General features: G+C 40.4%; 1 pseudogene; it reads right to left on the reverse strand.

Annotated features, from left to right (window-relative positions):
* Positions 1-349: 349 nt before the first annotated feature.
* On the reverse strand, positions 350-2,183 carry LOC103244272 (cytokine receptor-like factor 3; annotated as a pseudogene).
* Positions 2,184-11,667: the final 9,484 nt, after the last annotated feature.

The following is an 11,667-nucleotide window of genomic DNA, read 5'->3' on the forward strand; positions in this document are numbered from 1 at the left end:
ACATAATATTACATTGTTTTCCTAATCTAATAACCAACTTTAAGAAATGCAGTGGAAGGGTATAGAACTTTCTGTATCTTCTCATACTCCTAAAGTAAATTTGATTTCTATTATGAGGTGATATTTTAGTTAACAATATGCTAAAAATAAAATTGACTGAATTATAAGATTTTCCCCAACATTCAAGTCTCTTTTTTAATTATGAATGGAATTCAGTAAACATTTTCCATTTCCAACAGTTTAAGTGAGAGGTGAATGCAACTACTTTAAAAAAAAAACAGTTAAAACTAAACTGGGCTGAAGAGCAGCTACGCTAAACCCTGAAAACCAAAGCCAAGCACCCAAACATCTAAAACACTAATATTTTCTATCCAGGATAGAAAAATGAGCATCCAAAGTAAAGAGAGCCACAAGATTGATCGAGTGACTAATTAAAAACCACTTCTCTTGTAAATTTGTTTGAGTTCTTTGTAGGTTCTGGATATTAGCCCTTTGTCAGATGAGTAGATTGCAAAAATTTTCTCCCATTCTGTAGGTTGCCTGTTCACTCTGATGGTAGTTTCTTTTGCTGTGCAGAAGCTCTTTAGTTTAATGAGATCCCATTTGTCAATTTTGGCTTTGGCTGCTGTTGCTTTTGGTGTTTTAGACATGAAGTCTTTGCCCATGCCTATGTCCTGAATGGTACTACCTAGGTTTTCCTCTAGGATTTTTATGGTATTAGGTCTAATATTTAAGTCTCTAATCCATCTTGAATTAATTTTCGTATAAGGAGTAAGGAAAGGATCCAGTTTCAGCTTTCTACTTATGGCTAGCCAATTGGGAGTTATATCTGATGTAAATGACGAGTTGATGGGTGCAGCACACCAACATGGCACAAGTATACATATGTAACAAACCTGCACGTTATGCACATGTACCCTACAACTTAAAGTATAATAATAAATAAATAAATAAATAAATAATTAATAAATTAATTTAAAAAATAAAAACCACTTCTCTGTTATTTGAGCTAATCATTACTCGAAGTCTGAAGTTCCTGCCTTCATCATTATTGGTGGTTCCTAGAGTGACAGCTTCAATGTCAAAAATGACAGTAGACCCAGAAGTAACTGAAGGTAACTCATTAGTCATTTCTTTTCCATTTACAAAAACGTCACCATTTGTACTCATACACATAGCTTGATCCTGCTGCAGACAGTCATATCCATTCTGTTTTTCTGCAAACACCCCTGTACTGTCTCTTCTGTCCCACAGCTTCAACTCTGAATGTCAATGTCTGCCCACAGAAATAAGTTGGAGTTCTAGAGTAGAGAACACCTGAGGATTCAGAGTCATTCCAGAATGCAATATTACCTCAACTTTCAGACTGTACCCTTCAAAACCAGCTGTCCATTCATGAGGCACCAATGTGGAATGACCTATCTGGGGGACACTTCAAGGGCTCCACTCCTGTTGATCATCTCCTCAGGCGCAGACTTTGAACTGATAATCAACATTGGAGTCTACTTGCAATACTATGAATTGAGTTTCAGAACCTACGTACACATCCTCAAAATGATTTAAAGTACATTTACAAAACTGTAGCCTATAATCTTGGGCTGTAAAATCATCATCCACCTTACACCATCCTACTATGATGACTCCAGGTTTCTGTATCAGTTCTTCTATCTGTACTGGTGGGAGAGATGCTACTGTTCCATGCTTAGAAACGTGGTCTTTTACTATAAGAATTGAGTCATCCAACTGCGCATATAAACAAGGCACATCAACCAGTAAATATGCTTCTGGTAAGCTGTCCAACTGAATGTGTGAGACCTTTTTTGTAAAGCTACACAGTTGCTCATTCTCTTCTACTCTACCAACCATGGTAATCTCACCTACTCAGACTAAGTCCTCTGCAGTGTTGACTCGGTGTTCTATGAGCCTCTGGCAGTCATCTAATGGTTTAATGGTCTTCTGTTCAATGATGTCCACCTCTTGCTAAAGGGTTACCAATCGCTCATCCAAGAGTTCCCAAGGGCTCCCTTTAAATCATAAAATGCTGTCTGAGAACATTCTTTGTCTGTGATGCAGTCTTTGCTCTGCCTCTGTGCCTCCCACAGCTCCCGCCTGGAGCTCCGTGTCACCTCCATGTTCTCATGAGCCTCATGCAGCAGCAGCTCAAGCTCCAGCTCCATTGCCCAGCTAATGGAGCCACACGTCTGAGGACAGTTGGCCGGGATTCCCACCTGTGCCGGGCACCTTCAAGCAGCCTGGCACAGACTCATGCAGGTTGCCATCTAACTTATACTTTTACTATCAGCTCTTACAAAATTGTCTAACAAATGATATATATATATATACACACACACACACACATATGTATAAATCCTGTTAACACGGTAAAGTTATTGATATTCTTGCAATTATACAATCAACTTTATCAAACCCAGTTTCTCTTTTATTTGCTTATATCTATGCTTAGAAGTGATTTTCTAGGATACACATTTCCTGTATTTTCTCTATAATTACTAAATAACTTATAGATTTATACACCTCAATATTTGTTTAGAACAACTCTATTATATAATTAATATAGCTAATAAAAAAATGAGACCTTCTCTGGTAAACATTCATTGTTTGAATTTGGGGGATAAGACAGCAGTGATAGTGATGGTGGTGATGACCCGTCTGGAGTGGCCACTGCGAGGATGCTGGCTGCAGAAGGGGAGGCGACACCAGGGCTATGTGCTCCTTGGAGCTGGCGGGGGCTAGGTACAGGAAGGAGCCATGCTCCCTACCAAGTTGGTGAGGGAGGAGCCCTGTGCTCCTGGGCACAGTTGCAGTTGCCCAGTCACTACTCTGAACCTGGGCATCCTTGCACTCTTGGAGGCTCAGGAAGTCCCCCTGCCTCCATAGACTTGGAAGTGCCTTCTCCCACTCCCTGGCCTCTCTCCACTCCTGGCACCCACTCCAGTATGGAGCAAAGTTGTAGTTGAACCCAGGTGCTGTTGCTATCTGGCCTGGCGTGCATGCAATTGGGACAGCATTGATGCACCAACTGACCTGCTGCTGCCTCAATCCCTTCCCAACATTGAATACCGAAGAGCGTAGGAGGAGGACGGCGGTGCTGAGGGTGGCTCAGTGCAGATCTGTGGGCACCTGTCAGCACGGAAAGCCTGGACTCCACAGAAGGCATGTTGATGGTGGAAGGCAGACAGAGATTCCTGGATGGAAAGAGGTGGATCCCTAGTGAAATTCCACCTTCAAGTCAGTGATGGCGTGAAGCCTGGGGGCCGGGCTACCAGTTTCAGGTGGAGTTTGCTACTTGGAGTGAAAACTTATGGTGAACTTTACAGGCCCAACCAAGGTTGTCTACAGACTAATCAGCACACACTTCCTCCCTTTTGAACCCATAAAAACCCAAGACACAGCTTGATTCGCACAGAGGTTGGGATTACCAGTTGCTGGAAGGAGTTACCCACTTTAGGTCTCCTTGACTCTTTGGAATCACCTGCCTGCAGAAAGTAACTACCCACTGTGGGTTGCTGCTCCACTGACAGCTGGACACTTGTCAGGACCTGCATGCAGAAAGGAGATACCCATTTCAGGTCTCCTGAGAGTTGTTCTGTCACTCAGTGAAGCTCCTCTCCACCTTGCTCATCCTCCAGTTTTCCACATACTTCATTCTTCCTGGATGTGGGACAAGAACTCAGGATCCTCCCAATGGCAACACTGAAAGAGCTGTAACACAAACAGGGCTGAAACACACCCCCTGCTCACCACATTGCAAGTGATGAGGAGAGAAGAACTTCAGCTCTTTGGGGATCCCAAAACTAGGGGCTCCTTAAGCTAAAGCTATGACACCTTCTTTGTGGCTCTGCAGTTCCTGGTGTCTGTAAGTTTCCAGGTGCCACCAGGTACCCTGGTTCCTACAGTGGAAGTCACTTGTGGTACACCTGGTCCAGCTGCACCCTTTCACAGAGTTGGTGTCTGTGGCAGCCCCTAGATTTTTCCACGCCGCCGCAGACAGCACACCTGGCTGTGTGCAGTGGCCAGACCTTGCACTCACTCACACACTCCTCACCACTCTGTGCCTGGCTCACTCTTGGCAGCCATGGCATCCAGGCCAGTAGCACAAGCAAAACACTGCCAGCCAGGCTCAGTGGGTGGAACGAGCCCATCAAGACCAAGGAAAACTCAAGTAAAAGTGCCACTGGCCAGAAAAGTTTCTGGATGGAAAAGTGACACTCTAAGGACCCTGTGACAGGAACAGTTTAGATTTGGGGTCTTTGAAAATCCATTTAGAGAAAATATATAGAAGACCAAAATCTCATGGACAACATTTCCAAAAATGAAATAAAACTGCCTTTACACACTCCAAGAAATAAGCAGGGAGCCAGGCATAGGGCTGGAGTAAGTGTAAAGGGCCTTCAGATCCTGGGTAAGTCTGACAATTGTAAAAGGAAAAACTAGGTAGGAAAAGACTGTGTCTACAACCCAGTTCTGAGAAAGTTTTGGTTAGACTGATAGACTGCCCTTTGAAAAAGTCCTGAACTGGGCACAGAATTGGATGATTCTAGTATTTCATACCGTATTCAGTCTTTGGCTAAGGGCAGTCTAATGAAAGCAGAGCCTTCATCTGAATGCTGTAATAGAACCAATATGGGCAGCAGTGGGAGGTTGATGGGCAGCTGTGCTTCCTATAAAAGGTTCTAGAAGAGATCTGAACACTTCCATGGCTGCCACACTGTACCCATTGCAACTCACACCCACTTCTCTAAGTGCCTGCATAGTTCTTGGGTCTCTGTTTCTGAAAGAGATTACTGTGATAAACCACAGCTCCCTTTTTCTATGTTTGGTCTTGGTGCCACAATGGGTTTGGAATTGTAACATAATACTTTTAAAAGATAGACCACCTTCAGAGTGTGAAGTGTAATAATCATATTCCCCACTATATTGTGTATATAAGGCTGAATATTGTTCAGCAGTCATTTTCTGACTATGAGTTGAAAAGTGTCAAAATAATTTTTAAAAATCCATCAAGAATAAAGGGAACATTACGAAAATTAAAATAGGCATTTATGATGAAGCCAAAACCAGAAGTTCCAGCTTTATAATTCCCAAAATCATGAACTTTGGAAGAAAGAAACAATTAATGGAGAATTAAAAGTTCAAAAAAGGTGAGGAAAAAGCTGGTGATGTAAAATACGTACCCAGAAACATGTTACAATTCTGAAGATACTAGAAGAAATATATGAAATATCATTTGAAGTACAGAGATACAACAAGTTTTATTATGTTTCTAACAATCCATTCAGAAAGTAAGATACAATTTGAAGAAGGATTTTTTTTAAGAAGACAATATCAATAGTTTTCTAGAACTGACTTAATTGATTATCCAATTAAACAACGATAACACCACCTACAATGGGTCCCAAGCAGGGTAAACAAAATCGAATCCATACTGAGACACCCTGTATCAAAATTACTGCTAGCAAGTAAAAAATATATTTTTAAAGTCATTAGTGATAAATAACAATTTACTTGTGAAGGAATAATATATGTATCACAGGTCCTAGAAAATAGTAAAATAAGAGACTCAAAGTGATGAAGAGAAATTACTATGAATATAAAAATTGCCATCCATCTATCTCTACTGAAAGAGATACTAATAGATCTACCTCAGCAATAAGGAAAGAAGAAACAGGGAAGAAAGGGGATATAAGTAAATAAAATGATAAAATGGTAAAACATATGAATATGTATATATACACACACACACATATATATATATAGCTATCTCTATGAATATTGGCAATAACTTAGTGCTGGGTGATTAAAAATCAGGTAGAACCAAAAATTTAAAAACCATATAAAAATGAGATAAATTGCTGAATTAAATTTTAATGTCTGCAGATGATTTTCTTAGCAGTTTAGGAGAATAAAGATATCCATTAACTAAGTTTCTTCTGAAAATTGTTTTTATGTTATAAGTGAAATAGTATAAATAAAAAGTCTACTCCATGTTAATAAATTAAGAGAAATGAATAGAATAAAGAAGACACATGTTTAGAAGATGGCTTCTTAACCTTCACATATGGACATTCGGGGCAGGAAATCTCTTGGTTGTGTGGGGTTGTCCTATTCATTGAAAGATGTTGAATATTATCTCTAGCCTCTACCCGACTGATGCCAGTACTACCTCTCTGTTTGTTGGGACTACTGTGATAACCAAAAACAGCCTCACTTGAGAACCACTCACCTAACATAAAGGAGAAACAGAAAAAAGAAAAGGGAAACATAGTCAATGTGAAACACCATAGAAATAATATAAAGAACTCCAAATATATTAGTAATCATAATCATGCAAAGTTATTAAATCAGTTATTTAAAGACTTATAAATTGTGTTAATATTTTTAAAACTCACAGCTTTATACAATTTCAGGGCCTCCCCTGAACCATAATGATTTAGACAGGTATAGAATTGAGGAATAGCAAAACAAGACACAAGATTATTCTATAAAAGAAAGATGACGTATAAAAATACATGAATTTCAGGAGAATAGTATGACTGGGAATAAAGAAGGATAGCATCTAATAGAACAATCTACCAAGATATAAAAAGCATTGACAAAAAAATAGAAAAAATTAAAAGGCCTTCATCGCTTCAGACCTTCTATAAAATAATAAATGATAAGGCATGAATTTTATAATTTAAGTAATGAAAGTATATCTAAGATAATATTTGAATTTTTCTCAAAATGAATCAGCAGTAGAAAACCAATTATTTACAACATGAATTAAATAGTAAAACAGGTAGTTTAAATGCATATTACATATAATGTTATATTAGGTATAAAATATAATATGTTATTACATATAATACATAATTTGTGTGGATACATACGTGATATGTATGCATAGCCACATGTTAGTAATAACTCCATAGCCATCACCAAATGTATTAACTCTTTTCAGAAGTAGATTATGTGTCCAGACACAAAATGGTAAAGTTATAAGAAATAATAATAATAGTAGTCACCACTATACGAACTACTTTCTTAATACTGAATGTCATACAATTAAAAATCTGGAATGAACATTTTTTAAAATTCTCTAATATTTTGGGGAACTTAAAAATATATACTCCCAGTGATATTTTCTATGTAAAGTGAAATAACAATAGTGATTACAAAATAATTGGACTAAAAAAGACCGTTTTTTTTTTCCTTTTTTCCTTAAATGCTATCTTCAGGGTTGAAGCAGAGACCCACACATGGGTATAATAGAAACCCTCTTACTAGAGACCACTGGGATTAAACACATCTCCTGAAACTCAAAACTTTTCATCTAAGAGAAGTCTGAGTACCGTGAGTTGCATCTTCCTTTTCCTCGGACTTCCACCTATGATGGACTTAGAGAAAACTCCAGAAACGCACCATGTCCTATCCCGTAGTACTCAAAGTCTTGCCAGAACTCTGCAATGAATCTACTGAGACTACTCTTATTATGTCTTTGTTTATGTTAGTCACAAAAAGACCCCTCAGGCTGTCAGGTTGCCACTGGATCTCCACATACTAATCCCAACAAAGCTTTGTGCATCCCTATTATTTTTCCTTTTGCAGTCTTGTCTCCTCACATTCCTTCACTCTATCACTGATTTTCACTGTTATGTATAACAGTTATGTTTAAAATCTTGTTAAACATAAAATTTTTGTATTGTCTATGTCACAGGATCCTTAGGATGTTGCTTTTCCAGCTGGAAACTTCTGTGGCCGGTGGCACCTTGGCCCAAGTTTTGCTTGAGCTGATGGTCTTATTCCACCCATTCAGACTGGCAGCCTGTGCTCCACTCACACTACCAGCCCAGACCCCATGACTGCCAAGAGCAAGCCAGGCACAGAGCGGATAGTGTTAAGTGAGTGAGTGCACGGTCCGGCCACTGTGCACAACCAGGCATGCCGGCTGTGGTGGGGTGGGAAGCTCCAGGCACCGGTACAGATGCCGGCTTCGTGTGAGGCTTTGGCTGGACCAGGTGTACCATAAGCAGATTCCATCACAGGCACCAGGAACATGGTGGCACTCAGAAGCTTGGAGATTCCAGGAACCACAGAGCACCAATGAAAGTGACAGCCCTGGGCCAGGGTCACCCTAGGTCTGGGCTCTCCAAAGGGCTGTAGCTCTTCTCTCCTCATGTTGCCTGCAACATGGTGAGTCAGGGAGCGGTGGGGGTGGGGAAGGGTTTGTGTTTCGGCCATGTTTGTGTTACAGTTCTTTCAGCCCCACCATTGGGTGGATCCTGAGTTATTGTCCCACATCCAGGAAGAATGAGGTATGCAGACAACTGGAGGGTGAGCAAGGTGGTGAAGAGCTTCATTGAGTGACAGAACAGCTCTCAGGAGACCCAAAGTGGGTAGCTCCTTTCTGCAGCTGATAGCCCTGACATATGTGTGAGTCTGGCTGAGTACGTGGCTTTTATGATCTCAAAAGGGAGAAAGTGCATGCCGATTGGTCCAGGGGAAGCCATGGGCCACCAGGGAAAAGCACCATAATTTCTCACACCCGGCCAGACTCCTCCTGGAATTGGCAGCCTGTCCCCCAAGCTTCAGGTCAACCCTGGCTTGAAAGTGGGGTCTCACTGGGCACCCGCCCCTTTCTACCTCCCAGGAATCTGTCTGCTTCCCACCATCAACATGTTGTCTGTGGCACCCAGCCTGTCCATGCTGAGGGGTGCCTACAAGTTCACGCTGAGCCATCCTCAGGCCCCCAGCCTCACTCCCATGCTTGCCAGCCTCCAAAGTCCATAGGGCACCAGGGTGGCAGGGTGGGTGCTGGCATGTCAGTGCCACCCTGAGTCGTGGTTCACCCGGTCGGGTCAAGACAGTGCCTGGGCTTGGCTACAACTTTGTTCCACAGCAGTGCAGGCGCTTGGAGCGGGAGAGGGCAGGGAGCTGGAGCAGACACTTCCGAGTTTGTGGTGGGAGGGGGGATTTCTGTGTTCCTGAGAACTCAGAAATGCCTGGGTCCAAAGCATGGAGGGGTGGCCGCAGCTGCACCTGGGATCACTGGGCTCCCATCTTGCCAATTCAGTAGGTGGCAGGGAAACTGCCTGTTCCTGGCTCCTGCCAGCCATGCAGACCTTGCAACCATGGCTGCATCGGCCCCACTATATCCAGCATCTTCACAGTGGCCACTTCCGATGAGCCGCCAGCTGCCATCATCAACACATTATATGAGTACTTCATTCTTTTGGTCAAATTGCAGACCAGCTGTTCACCAATACATATTAATTAGTGGATAAATTATCTTGCAGTGTCTCTCATTGATGGCTTTTTTTCCCTCACAGTGGTGACTTTACTTTTATTTTTCTCAAAGCTCTCATATATCATTCTGCTGGAAGTCAACTAGATATATATATATTATTTCTAGTACGATATTTTGATTCCGTTTCCACCTTTTTAGTAGGCATACTGAAGGATCATCTCTAGTAATTCTCATGTCCTAGCAACCACACTTGTGTATATTTCCTCCCATATTGAATAAGGCATCAGTGGTAACCAATACATTATTGTGGGTGATGAGTGAGTGTGCGTAGGTCATAAAAGATATTGCTCTTCTGTCTTTCTTTCTCTGGAATCACTTGCTCTGAATCTGGCTGCAGTGTTCTGAGGATACTCCACTACCCTTAGAGAGAAGTCCATGTGTTGAGGAACAGACCTCCCTTCAATCACCATAATCAACTTGTGAACCCTATGAATGAGCAACCTGAGAAGTAAATCTCACAGGCTCAGTAAAGAAACTGATGACCAGTCATAGCTCATAAAGATTGCAACATTTTGAGAGTGTTCCCAAGGCAGAAGTACTCAGCAAAGTGTTCAGTTTTCTCACCAGGAGACACTCTCAGATAATAAATATTTGCTGTGATTTTAAGCTGCTAATTTTGTTAATGTATTGATTTGACAGCAAAATATAAATAATACAACCATCTTTCCAAAAATCTTCAGCTTTGAATCTCAGGTTAACATACTGTGTCAACTACTACACCTCATTATGTTATCATCCGAGTATCCCCAGGACGTCAAGTTTTAATTTCCTTTTTAGTTTATTTTTATTTTTATTAGACTATGTCTTGCTACTGCTAGAGTGCAGTAGCATGATCATAGCTCACTGCAGCCTTAAACTCCTGAACTCAAGGCATCCTCTCAGCTCATCCTCCTCAGTAGTTGGGAATGCAGACATATGCCACCATACCCAGTTAATTAAAAAACAAGTTGTAGAGATTGGTCTTGCTGTGATGCTCAGGCTGTTTTCAAACTCATGGTTTCAAGTTATCTGTTTGCCTCAGGCTCTGAGAACACTGAGATTACAGGCATGAACCATAGTGCTCAGCCTCACCCTTCATTTTCTGATTGTAGCTGCTGTCCCACTGTCACTTTCTCAAATATCACTAAACAATTAATGGAAGTTTCAATACAAAGAAATAACAGTTTCAAAATCCTAACCATTCAGTTCCTTGAACTCCGTTCCTATAAATGATTTTTTCCTATTTCCCTACTTCATCCTCTTTATTCACATGATTCACCATAAACATTACGATTGCAATTATTGTACTAGTTCTATAATTAAATGTGACATATCCTGTTCTTTAATCATCAGCTTCTTTCTACTAGTTCACTCACAATCACGATTTTTAATTATTGATTCTCACTAACTTAGCCCTATCTTTCACTCTTTTGTTGGGTCTAAGCTCTAGATGACATTAGTGCACTCTTCTGAAAACAAAACCAAAAAAAAAAAAAACTTGTGAAGGTTAACACTAATCTTTTATTGCTTAATCAAATGGTCACTTTATTTACATTTACACATTTCACATTTTAGAGTTTTCATGACCTTTGATACAAATGATCACTCCTTCCTTGATGTACTTTCTTCACTTTCATTCCAGAACACCAGACCTTCTTGATTTTGCTCTCATCTTATTGATTGCTCTTTCCAAGTGTTTTACGGTGGTATATTTTTTTCTACCCAAACTTCTGTTGGAATTCTTTCCAGCTCCTCTTTTGGGTCCTCTTTGCCATCTATGTTTTTTCCTGTGGTGATCCCATCTATTCTAATAATTTTATATGCCATCTCTGTGTTCACAAATTCAACATGTGTTTCAGCAGCCCAGGCCTCCCTTGAACTCTAAACATAGATCTATTTACTGCACATTTTAAGTTAGATGGATAAAACATTTCTCATACTCAATGATAAAAAACTGAAATCAAAATATTTTTTTGTTACATTTAAAGCCCACCTTTTCTCCGTGGATGGCCAAAAATTTTAGAGTCACAATTATCTACTCTTTCTTTGTCACCTCGTATATAAAACATTAGCAAATCCTATCTTTCATACTTTTAAAATATATGCAAGGTAGGCTCAACACTGTTATAGTTACCACCTATTTAGGGCCACCATTACCTCTCAAGACATCATCGATTCTTCTCTGCCTCCCTTTAATCTATACTTAATAACATCTAGTTTTATTATTATACGTATGAGTCATATATCTCTTTAGCTATTTTACCTTCTTCAAATCTTTGTTCAAATTTCATATTTTCAGAGAGGAGTAGCCTAAATTTCCTATTTGATATTGCTTGTGCCACTACTTCCTGGCCCTTCCACTATTACTTAAGCCTGATCTG

This window comes from Chlorocebus sabaeus, chromosome 23, assembly GCF_047675955.1.
Source record: "Chlorocebus sabaeus isolate Y175 chromosome 23, mChlSab1.0.hap1, whole genome shotgun sequence".
Taxonomy (NCBI): Eukaryota; Metazoa; Chordata; class Mammalia; order Primates; family Cercopithecidae; genus Chlorocebus; species Chlorocebus sabaeus.